Source organism: Ictidomys tridecemlineatus, chromosome 3 (genome assembly GCF_052094955.1).
Source record: "Ictidomys tridecemlineatus isolate mIctTri1 chromosome 3, mIctTri1.hap1, whole genome shotgun sequence".
Taxonomy (NCBI): domain Eukaryota; kingdom Metazoa; phylum Chordata; class Mammalia; order Rodentia; family Sciuridae; genus Ictidomys; species Ictidomys tridecemlineatus.
In genome coordinates, this window is record NC_135479.1 from 166533675 (window position 1) to 166546208 (window position 12534).

General features: G+C 36.9%; 1 protein-coding gene across 4 annotated transcripts in view; it reads right to left on the bottom strand.

Moving 5' to 3' along the window:
* Window positions 1–12534, bottom strand: part of Cmss1 (cms1 ribosomal small subunit homolog) — a 321594-nt gene that overhangs the window by 118158 nt on the left and 190902 nt on the right. The window contains exon 1 of one of the 4 annotated variants that reach the window (XM_078044396.1): window positions 2468–2492. The exons of the other annotated variants lie outside the window; for them this stretch is intronic. The gene's annotated coding sequence lies outside the window, so the exon portion shown is untranslated. Of the gene's footprint in view, window positions 1–2467; window positions 2493–12534 lie in introns of those variants that run through there. 4 annotated transcript variants of the gene reach the window in all.

Below are 12534 nucleotides of genomic sequence, written 5' to 3' on the forward strand. Positions count from 1 at the left end.
AGGACATGCCTTTTCCTCTACCTAATTCCTCATGGTCATTTGTTCTGGCTTTGGGCAGTAGACCTGGAACCCTGGAGAAGGGGATGGGGGTTCCTTACCAGTGCACTCACTGAGCACTGACTGTGTGGGCCCTGGCTGAGGCACTGGGGAGGCTAAGCTAACCAGACCTGGCCTTTTGCTTGAAGGGTTCAGGACATTTTGAGAGCACTCTTAGTACTGTCCTCCACGCTGTCAGTGGTGCTTCATTCTATTACCTAGAGCAGGGATGGTCAACTGTCTGAGTGTGGATGGTGGATTGTGCCCAGGCCAGGGTGTTCTTGCTGTAATACCCAAAGTGGCTGCACTTTTCCTAACTCTTCTCCCCGCAAAATCCTTAACAATCAATTTTTAACAACCCCAAACTTTGGGGACATACAGGGAATTCTAGATTTATAAATCTTTGTATATAAAAGCTCTAGGAAAAAAAAACTATGCTGTGCCAGTTACAGTACTATTAGTAAACTACAAAAAGACTGTTTTCAATAACAGCTTTCAGAATTAGATGAATGATCTGATACCTTTAACGACATTGCCAATTCCCCTGTTTTAGACACATTTGAGGCAGAAGGAATTGGCCATCTAGAATTAGGATCTTATACAACTCTGAAGTAGTTATCAGAGTCTAAATAGCTGGAATATCCTGCTCTGAGCAGTTTCAATATTCTAGAGATTAGACTGATTCAAAGGGTTATCAGTGCCTTGGGAGATGTGACTGTCCTGTTACTGTACAGCCTTGGGGGGAAAAAAAAATCAAGCCATTTTCATATTACAGTTCCTCATTATCCCCTTGTCTCTTCATTCCCTTTCCTTAAAAAATTAATGAATAAAGTAAGCATGTGGCGAATATGTTTTCATTTTTCTACCAAGAATGCAGACTTGACAGCTACTTCCCCTTCTCTCATCCTCCCCAGCTCCACCTCCTCCCCTCCCCCAATGACCTCATCCCTATGCAGAAAGGATACCAGCTGCAGGGAGGATCTGCCTCCACTGAGTGGGATCATTATCATCATTAGTAATGCCAAGAAGCCCAGGCGGCCTTGCCCACATGTGCTCTGCGTTACAGCTCTGTGGTCTCCCATATTCATAATAAAGCTGCTGTCTGGAAATGTAAAAGCTCTGCCTTACTAAAAATAAGGTTGTAGGAAGAACATTTAGATATTTCTTAATGAATTAATCTGCATTAGCAAGTGCAGCAGCAGTGAGAAGAACTGGCTAAGATGATGATGAACCTGAGGGTATCCTTACAAGTGATTCCAGTTTAATTGTTTTATTTAAGAAAAAATTGAAGACCTTTGATTTTTCAGGGGGAGAATAATAGGACTTTGATTGGAAGAGGAGAGCTACATGGAAAATAATAATTAGGGGAAAAAAAGTAACATAGTGCACAATGAAAGCTAATGACTCATTTTTATAGACATATTCTTAAAGATTCATGTTCATTCCTTAAGGCATTCATGATTCTCCACTCTCCTGTCAATCAGTGCCAACTTGTTTCAGAGAATTAGGCTGAGATTTTACTACAAATAGTGATAATAACATTTTCCATATCCTGAGTGCCTCTGCTGAGCTGAATATTGAGCTATGTGTTATACACATGGCTCTCAATCCCCAAGCACAGACAGATCAATATTTCTGTTTTAAAGATGTGACAACCGAGGCTCAGAGGTGTCCTGAGCCCTCTTCCAGAGTCATACTCTCTTCCTAGGCAATCTCATCCATATTCACAGCTTTAAATATCATCTACAAGCCATTACCCAACTTACTTCTCCAGCCTAGACATATATTCTGAGCTCCAGATCTATTTTTACAATAACCTGCATGACATCTCCACTTGGATAAATCACAGCATCTTAGACCAAACATGTCCCAAACTGAACTTGGGATCTCCTGCTCCCCACCCAAGGCTAGGCTCTTTTCCAAAAGTTCTCACCTCAGGAAACAGCACTGTGTTCAAAAAACTGAAATTCATCAATGACAATCTCCTATTCTGCAATGCCACCAATTCAGAGACCCAACAACTACTGTCAATCTGTATATATATCTGTCTTGGATCCATCCTCTTCTCCATTGATCATCAATCACCTGAAAATTAGCACTAACATTCTCATTGGTTTTCTGCTTGTTCTCATCTAATCTACTGGGTCACAAGTCACAACAATTGGAATAATTTAAACACTATATGGTCACACTTTTACCCCATAAAAGTGTCTTTTAGTCAAGCATGGTGCATGCCTATAGTACCAGCTATTTGGGAGGCTGAAGCTAAAGCAGGAGGATAACTTAAGCCAGTGATTTAAGAGACCAGCCTAGGCAACACAGCAACCCCATCTTAAAAACAACAAGAAGATCAAAATCCTTCCCATTTCCCACAAGGTTTGTATAAACTGGCTCCACTATCTCTGTATCTTTCCATTTTCCTCTTACTCACTGGGCTCCAGTCTAGATCATCATCTTCACTTGGTTCCTTTTTTTGTCCCAAGTTCCTTCCTTACTTTGGGTCTCTGAACAGGCTCTCCTTCAGCCTGTGAGGCTCTTATCCTTTCTGTTTGGTTAACTCCCACCCACTCTTTGAGTCACAATTTCACTATTTTACAGAATTGTTTTCCCTGCCCTTTTGACTCAGATTCCACCCATGTTTCCTCCTATTCTTGATACTACATTTGAAATACTCAAAGTCTTATTTTATTTTTTGTACTAGGGATTGACCCCAGGGGCACTTAACCACTGAGCCACATCCCAACCCCTTTATTTTTTATTTCGAGAGAGGGTCTCTGTAAGTTGCTTGAGGCTGTCTTTGAACTTGTGAGATCCTCCTTCCTCAGTCTCCCCAGTCACTGAGATTATAGGTTTGCACCATATAAGTTCAATGAGGGTGAAAACCATGTCTATTTTGTAAAAAACTATTTACTGTGCATAGCATAATGCCTAACTCATAGAAGATGTCCAATCAACATTTGTTAAATAAATACATGAGGCAAAAAGTCTGCTCAAGGTGACAGGATTGGAACACAAATCTAAGAAAGTTTTATTCAAAAACACATCTTCCAGAGCAGAATAGTTCTTTATGAATTCAACATATTCAATCAGCTTCACACATGTATATATTTCCCAAGTCTCAAAGTGCTTTCTAACTTGGATGAATGGATGAATAGATGAATGGATTGTTAGATGATTGAAAGGAATGGAGTCTGGGAGTACAGTGAGATTGGGGAGGAATCTGTCTCCTACAACTTATTTGACATGACAAACATCTACTGGCCCACACTAGTAAGCAAATAGGGAAATGAGAATGTGGATGGGAGAAGAGTTCTAAGAGACTGTTGTGCTGCTAAAATCCTGAACAAAATGAGATTCAAGAACCAAGGAAACATATCTTTAATGTAGCTGAAAAGAACAAATGTGGCAAGATTTTGGAAAGATGAAACAATCTTTCAAAGGGAAGAAAACTCACTGGTCATGGTTTTCTGCATACATCTCCCCTCTTTTCCTTCCATGTTTGTTGGGAGTGAATGTGGTGGGCAGATAAGGTCCAACTTATAGGGGAAATGATAGATTATTGGAAAGATCTGAAATAAGTTTCTCTGAGCTATGAGGATTGGGGAGTAATTACTCTCTCTCTCTCTTTAAAAAAAAAAAAAAGAATTCTCTGCTGGGTGGTCTGCTGCTGACCCTCAGACAGAGGGGTGCAGATATACACACAGCAGGGTTTGACCAGCACAGGTTATAACAGCACAGTCTCTATCTTTGTTCTGTTCCTATATTTAAGTTTTTTTTTTTTTTGCTATGAAAGTGCAAAACTTCACACTTTCCATGATGGATGAGGACTTGTTACATTTGCCCTAGTTGTCAAGATCTGGGAACTTTGGCTCTCTTCCTCTTCTTCAATCCATTTCTTTCCTTGAAACTGCCCTAGCTTTTCACAAGAAACACACACTTATTAGGGACTTTAAATTTATTTCTCATGTTGCAATTTCTGAGTGGATGAAATAGAAATAGCAATTGGGTTATCAGCTGTTTGGCAAAGTAATAAAAACCAGTTCTCTATTTCTCCCTCATGTTTTCCATAAAAGGCAGTAAAAATCCTCAGTAATTCAGTATCATTCAACATGGTTGGAATTGTTCTGATTAATTATGTATTCTGTTTAATATGGCCTGAACCATACATGAATTACCAATGAAAATAATAATAATAAAAAAAAAACTAAGTAGTAAGCTGAAACAAGACCTGAACATATCTCTTGTTCTCTCTCTTGTAATAAGGCTAGAACCCAGGTCTCAAAGACGTGAGGCAAGTGCCCTATCAATGGTCCATCTCCCCAGTCCCAACATCTTCTTTCTTTGAAGAGTCAGAAGGCGCAGAAGGATCTTGTAGCACTCTGAGTTAGTTTTGAACATTTTATTGCATGATGGTGCTTACTGACTAGCTAATGAAGCATCATGTAACATTGACTGGTCACAGAGCCTATTGTATTTGATACTGGCTGAGTTTCTTATGAGAATACAAAAAAAAGTCACTTTGAGTTTGATGTTAAGTTCTGTTTTTGCATAATTCTGTTTACTAGAGGAATGTTAGGAGTTTGTGGGATTTTTCTGATTTCAGTTGCTAGATTTTTTCCTCTAGTGTCATAATTTTTGAACTTTTTGACTTCTTTAATATGTAATAACTATATTTAAAGACAAAATTCTGGAATTTATATTAATCTGATATTGAGAGGGACCAAGATCCTGGACTCATGGCAAAAAAAAAAAAAAAAAAAAAAGAGGAAGTGGAAGTAGATCTACTATGAATGAAGAGGAAGTGACAGAGCCCACACCGCAGATGACAGAGAGAAAGGAAAGGCTGTTCTTCCTGTTGCTGAGTAGCAGGATCTGTTTGCATTGAGTATCTTTTAACTATCATTGTTTGTTTGGTTTTCCCAGGTTCTGGGGATGAAATCCAGGGCCTGTGCATGCTAGGCAAATGTTCTACCACTGAGCTACACCCCCAGCCCTTTATTTTGATTTTGAGACAGGGTCTTGCTAAATTGTTCAGGCTAGCTTTGAACTTGCAGTACTGCTCCCTCAGTCTCCCAAGTAGCTGAGATTACAGGCCTGTGCCACTGTGTCTGGCACTACTAAATTGTAGTTAGGGTCAGCATATGATGTACTTTCATCTTGAAAGGGGGAAAAATGTTGACAGAAATCAAGCTACAAAGTGAGTTTTATTTCCTCTAAATTTTACACTTTAAAATGTCCCTAGTAGGTCTAAGACCATATTATATATTAAAAAAATACTACCCTCCCCAATCCATAGCTGGGCTGGGGACACTCATCTCCCCTTCTAAAACCGAATATACACAACTAATTCTATTTTCTTGGTAAGGCAATTGTTGATTAATGAATCATCTTTCCTGTAACTTTTATTTTTTGTAGTCTTAGTTTGGCTAGGTTCCCTGGCATTCCTGTGGAGGTATGTAATGGAAAATTTGACCTCACACTTTTTGCTTTTTTGTAACATCACAAAACACTGATATAACAGGGCTACAAAAAAGTAGCTTGGAGATGAAGGGATGCACAGAAAGAAAAAGCTTAAGTGTGGAAAGGAACAAAGATACCCTAAATCATCTGTAAAGTAAATATTTAGCTTCACAGACATGAAGTTACATTTATCTTCAAGAACAGCTCATTTGTTACAGCTTAAGATGTCATAGCATTTCCATCGTAATTCTACTTTTCTAAAGATTGTAAACCAGCCATAAAAAGCCACTCTAAAAACTAACTTGGAACAGAGGCAGTCCATTTTGTAGATCTCATAACTTGTTTCAAAATGGTGAGTTGGGGTGGGGCAGGCAGCAGAAAGGTGTCAGGAAGTGATTTCTTACATTTAGCTATATCTGAACTGAAACAAAACTTTGGCAATCACCCTTCTGTGATCACGTCCAACTGTCTAAGGAAAATGTAACACGTCATACACAATCAACTTTGGTAACTGTGAAGCTTGGGACCTGGCAGTACAGACATGTTCTAGGACAGGCCTTTCAGCAAAAAAGTCACAGTGGAATGAACAAAATCAGTTATGAAAACTGTCTTTTCTTTTTGAAATGAGACTATATTTGCTTCCCTAAGGTAAAGAAATCATTTCTTTAAATGCATAATCCAGACTTGAAGGGACATCTACCCAGCTACTGACTCAGCTTCTCAGTGGCCTAATGAGAAATATCTATTTAGTTGTAATGGATAGAGTCCCACACTGCTTCCAGCACCAACCTTTCAAAACACCATAGCCCCCTGCTATAGGACATCCTGGTCAGCCCATAAAAGACATCCAAATGAGGTGTTCCCTGGCAAAAATACTGGTTTATGTGTGTACTGCCAACCCAGGCAGGACCCATGGCTGTCAGAATGCATATGTAAGGGAGTGTTCAGTTTATTAATCATCTAAATGTACTGAAAAATGCAAAGGGGGAAAGAGCAGATACAGAGAAGTCTGTATAAATCACTTCTTACTTAGTTATCTAGGCTGCTGGAAAAACATGTAGATGTTTCTTGATGCTACATAAACTGTTTCCAAAATAACTATCACATCTGAGTACTCTTCCATATTAAAGCAGAATGTAATTAACTGGAACTAAACAAATGATTCTCAGGGGAAAGAGCTTTAATATACTGTTTACATGGGCTGGATAAGCAGTGTTTATTTGAATAATTTATGATTTTTTTTTAAAAAAGAGAATAAATGTGAGAACCATGAGATATGCAAATAAGCCAAGGATGATGACAGATGATTATTTTGTTCTAGAGACTATCTTACATTGTTACTTCTCACTGGCTTTGGTGGAGACAGGTAGAACAAAAGAACATGGGCATAATTCTGTTTATCCAATTAAAAGAAGCAGGTAGACTGATAAAGCTGTTCACTACAGAGAGAACAACCAGGGGGGAAAATTTGCCAAGTGCTATTTAATATCCCATTTAAAGAAAACAGTGAGGGCTGGGGATGTGGCTCAAGCGGTAGTGCGCTCGCCTGCGCATGCGTGCGGCCTGGGTTCGATCCTCAGCACCACATAAAAAAAAGATGTTGTGTCTGCTGAAAACTAAAAAAAATAAATAAATATTTTTAAAAAAAGAAAAAGAAAACAGTGAGATCTTAGCTGAAAAATGACTTGGTGATATGTAAAAATATCATCTCTAGGGAGGATATGCTTTTAGATTCTATTTGGTTCCAAAAAATTTCCTAGGTTTCCTTTGATTTCTGGTCTTCCTGAGATACTCTCAGTAGTCTACATATTATAAGAATCTTACACTACCAGGTTTTATTCTTCTACTTTCCATAAGGCATTAAACCTAATTAATATTGTGGTAGAGCTCAGCTGAAAACAGATTTATGCTTTTGAGCTCTTTAATATTTCTATAATAGGTAAATTGTGCATTCATTAATAGGCTAAACCCAGTGACAGAGGACACTTAAAAAAAGTTGATGAGTTTTTTGAGGCCAAGTTAATAAGTAAACTGCACTTAACTGAATTAGATAAAATGCATAATGTTTTCATCATTACAGTGAAAATAACAGTGTCTATGATTTTCATGAACTATGACTTTAGGACAGCAATTTCCATAGCAATAAAAACACTTTCTTATTCTTTTCAATAAGCATTATGTTTAGGAGGTTTCAACAGCTATTTGTGCTGAAATTAATGAACTTGTCTCCTAACACCAAATTCTCATTTCTTTAGGCAAGCCATTTTGTGTGTATATTTTCAGAGATATTTTATATGTATGTAGGCAAATATATGTATTAATTTTTCCCTTTTATATTTATATTAAAATTGTAACATACAATAAAGACAATATACTGCACAGTTTGGATGTTATAATATGCCTGGGAGATCTTTTCATATCAACACATAAGGAGCTTTACAGTTTGTTTATAGAACTGTAGTATTCCATAGTGGATATATCCTATTTAAGTGGTCCCTATGAATGTACATTTAGGTTATTTCTAATCTTTTGCTATTAAAAATGTCTGATAATTTGAAAATTAAGCCAGTTAATAACAAACTACATCTGACTGACTACGTTGGCCTGTTCCATTTCTTAACTCCAAACTCTGTGAACATAAAAATAGAAAGGAAAAAAAAAAAAAAAGAGGCAAAACTGCAACTTGGCTAATCAGCTTTTGGATAATTGAATATCTTATCCTTCCTTGTCATTAATAAAGCAAAATTTTTTTGAATAAGCTCAAAATAATGGACTAATTTCTTCATTACTCTTTTTATTCCTATAAAGTTACATTTTAATGAGAGAAAAGAGATAAAAAGGAAAGCCTAAGAGATTCAAAGCCAGTTGAGTGGAAGGAATAGAATTCCTAAAACTAGCTTTACATAGCTGAAAAGCTACTCAAGTGAGAAACTGAGAAACAAATCTGAGTAGAACCTCAGTTCTTCAAATCCTAATCTGTGTGGCTGTTTATGAGGCAGGTGGTAGAGCACTTGCTTAAGTATGCATAAGGACCTGAGTTCAATCCCTAGAACGGGGTGGGAGGGGGTGGGGGGGTGGTGGAAAGGAAGGAAAAGACCAAGGCAAAATTTTCTTTTTTTTCTCAAGGCAGATCTTAATATATATTTTGGGACAAGTTATCATCACCATTGTTTTCTTCAAAAAAATACTTAAGCACACACTTATTCACAAGCCGGATGGATACAAAACTGTTACTAGTGGAAGAGATAAAATAAATGAAAGTGTGCCTCATTAGTTTACATAGGGGTGTGGGAAACTGTTTATATGTCTATCACATATATTTATCAATTTTATGATTTGAACATGTACATTGTTAAAAGGATTTCTATAGCTACTTTGTAAGAGGAAATGGTATATTTCTCAGTTTAACTTAGGGTATGATTTTCAAATTTCTATGCTAAATTAGTTTTATTTGTTTGTTTATTTTGGAGTACTGAAGATTGAATTCAGGAATGCTTTACCAGTGAGCTACATCCTCAGTCCTTTTGATTTTTTTATTTTGAGACACGGGTCTTGTTAAGTTGCTGAAGGTTTTCCTAAGTTGCTAAAGTTGGCCTCAAAACTGTGATCTTCCTGCCTCAGCCTCCCAAGTTGCCGGGATTTAAGGGGGCACCAACACACCTGGCATGAATTGGTTTTATTAAAATAAAGATAACTATTTTGTGTTTTAATCTTTGATAAAAACAACCATTTACTCGTTTGAATGTGTCCCTGGGAGTTCGTGTGTTGGAAAATTAGACCCAATAATCAGGGCTGAGGTGGTAGAACCTTTCAGAGGTGATTAGGTTGTTAAGAGGGATTAATAGGCTTGTCTAATGTTTATTTGCTATTAAATTAATTATGCATTTGGAGAATAAATGCCAAAGAAGTGATGTGCTTTCTCAGTACATAACATCTCATAGCACACAACACCAGTTTGTTCTATTGTTGGTAATGGTAACATGAACTATTTGGTGAAGGTTCCTCAATTCTAAAGCTACTTTTCCCCATAGTTATTGATAAGTAATATGTGGAGAGATTCTTTGAGATATGTAAATATCCCCCTTTCACTACTCTTTCTTTACTATTTTTGGTATTTATTGATACTTCTTGTCTGAATCATATAACTACGATGGCTGCAAAATGGTGATTTTCTGCTGAGCGCTGTGGCTCATGCCTATAATCCCAGCAGCTCAGGAGGTTGAGGCAGGAGGATTGTGAGTTCAAAGCCAGCCTCAGCAACGGGAAGGTGCTAGCAACTCAGTGAGACCTTGTCTACTGATTATCACAATGAACTCATTCATGGATTCTTATTTTATTCAATGAGTTACATTCTATTATTGTAATTAGTTATTTTGCTGCTCAAGTTATTCCAGATTTGGCCAGTGGGAGTCATTTCTAGATGGCTCCTGTGTTTTCTGGACATATCCCTATCATTCTTTTGGATTTCTTAACATCCTGGTATGAAAGACATCCCAGGTTCATCTTGTTTGTCCCTCATTGGCCCTGGGGTCAGCCTTTTCTCTAACATGCCCTGATTCCCTTTAGTGGGGAATAAGATTTAGGAGCCAAGATCTAGATGTTAAAAGGGCTCAAGGCTATAGAATGTCCCTGCTTCTAGGCCCTTTCAGCAGAAAGAGCTAAGAAACTTTTAATTCTTTAAAAAGGTCTTCATAAAGTTGCATTTATGGACTCATACTACTGAACATTGTCACACCAGATGGATCTGATAAGATGCCTGGAAACAAGGATCATAATTCATTTATCTTTTTATTCTCAAAGCCCCCCAAAGTTCAAATCACGTAATGAACAATACATAGAAATTATATGCTTGGGATTTGATTCCAAAGGATCTAGGGTGGGGGAAAGGAGTATAGATATAAAAAAGGTGGCTGTGAAGCGGTGACAGCTGTAAGTGTTGGTGGACACATAGGCTTTTTTTTCTCTCTAAAGTTGAAAGTTTCCATAATAACAAAATAATTTAAAGGCAATCAAGAACTACTCTGTTACCTGAATGACAAAAGTTTTTGATTTTGTTATGGTTTAGTTTTTTGGTTTGGTGGTGTGAAAAAACATCAAAGAATTTGGATTATTAGGAACCAGAGGGCAGTATAAGGTTCCTGTTACCACCTTCCTTTTTAAAATAACTTAAGAAAAAAGATTGCTCATTCACCTATGAATTTAATTTTTCAATACTTTTTATTTCATGTACTTGGAAATGTTCACAGCCTTCACCATCAAACCATTAGTCTAATTAATTAGCCCAGAAAGCACAAACTTGAAACACAATTTGGAAAATAATTTTGAATACACACACATTTATGACATCAGATCAACCCCTAAAAAGATAAAATACAGGTCTTTAAGCTATCTGGAAGAAGTCCCCACCATTTTTCAATTTTATGAAGATGGCTTTTCCTTCAAATCCCAAGACATTTTATCATATTTAAATTAAAATATTAAAGCAGAAAATTAGAAAACTGCAGAACTTGAGATAGCCTACTCTGTGAAAAAGAACACGTTAAGGAAGTACATTTATATGTTTATGCCACCCACTGATGAAAGTGGACATTCTCCTGACTCTGCACATTTAATGAAAGTCTTGGCTTATGAAGCATGCCCCTCTTCCCTTATGAAAACTAACGCTGATGTTCTTTATCAACATTATTTTTAGAAAGTCCATTTTGAATTATGAGGGTTTTTCCATCATAAATCTACTATTTAGCTCACTGCTGTACCTAAATAGTAGACATTTTCTGTCAAATTTTAAAAATATGTGTCTGCTGAGTTTTACTGATAAGGAAACAAGCTTAAGTGACCAAAAGCAATCAATTCAGATGGCAATTGAGGCCCCAAATAATTTCCTTTAGTATTCAGGAAACAGAAACAATCTTTCGGGGTTATTGGAACTAAACTACTACCTTTTACCCAACGTTGATTCAAAGGTACATTCCTTACTAAAGCCAGTGTGAAAATGCTAGTGAATTCTTTCCATTACATTTGGGCATAGTAAGAATGCCAACAATCTGCAGCCTGCACATTGTAAATAAATACAGACTAAGTAACTTCTTACTGCTGCCATGAGTGTACATTTTCTCCAGACAATAAGTGTGCATTACACATATCTGTCTCCTGGCTGCAGCTATCCCCCTCTCCCGCCCCACCTTCTAGAGTTCCTGAATACATTATTGGGACAGTCTAAAAAAACCAACATTGTGATACATACAGATCAGAAAATTATCTCTTGATGGGGGTCTTATGTCTACAATCATCAACATCCAATCTTGCCAATTTCAGTGGATGATAATGAAAATTTACTTTTTTCCTTAACTGTATTAGTGGGTCATTAATCTAACTAAAATAAAGCATGGTGAGGTGAATAATAGTAACCATGTTTCTTCAATCAAATATCCATACTGTGAGTCTGGTTGTGGTTTTAAAGAAATCTGGATTAAATAATATGCTTCACATATAAAAAGGCTGGCTAAAAGCTGGATTTTGTTACTACTCACTAAAAACAGTCACTTTTGTACTATGTATCCACATTTAGAAAAAAATGAAATTGTTTCCTCTGAGACAGGTATATTGGAAACTTAGCATTTTAATCCTAAAAATAATTCATAGAATAAAATTTAGAGAAATAAAACTAGGCTCCTTCACCTTCTATTCTCATATATTAGTTTTATTGTTTGTTGGTTTGGTTTTTTGATTCAATTCTGAGCTGTCAAAGAGGCGATTTATTAAATTCATTAAGCTCTCCAATTTTCATCCTATTTTAAAGCTCCCATCTTAATGTTGGCTTTCCAGGTTACTGGGTAAGAATTTGGGATACGGCAGTTGAGAGGCATTTAAAATGTCTTCATGTAAGCAAGTTAACACAGAGTCCAAGTTAAGGAATCCTTGTCTTGCAGACAGTGTTTGCTGTGGAAGTTTTACAATGTTACAAACATTAGTCATGACCTTCAAGAAGATAACAGCAAACTCCAGGAACAGTGATTTTCACAGGAGATCTGGGAATGA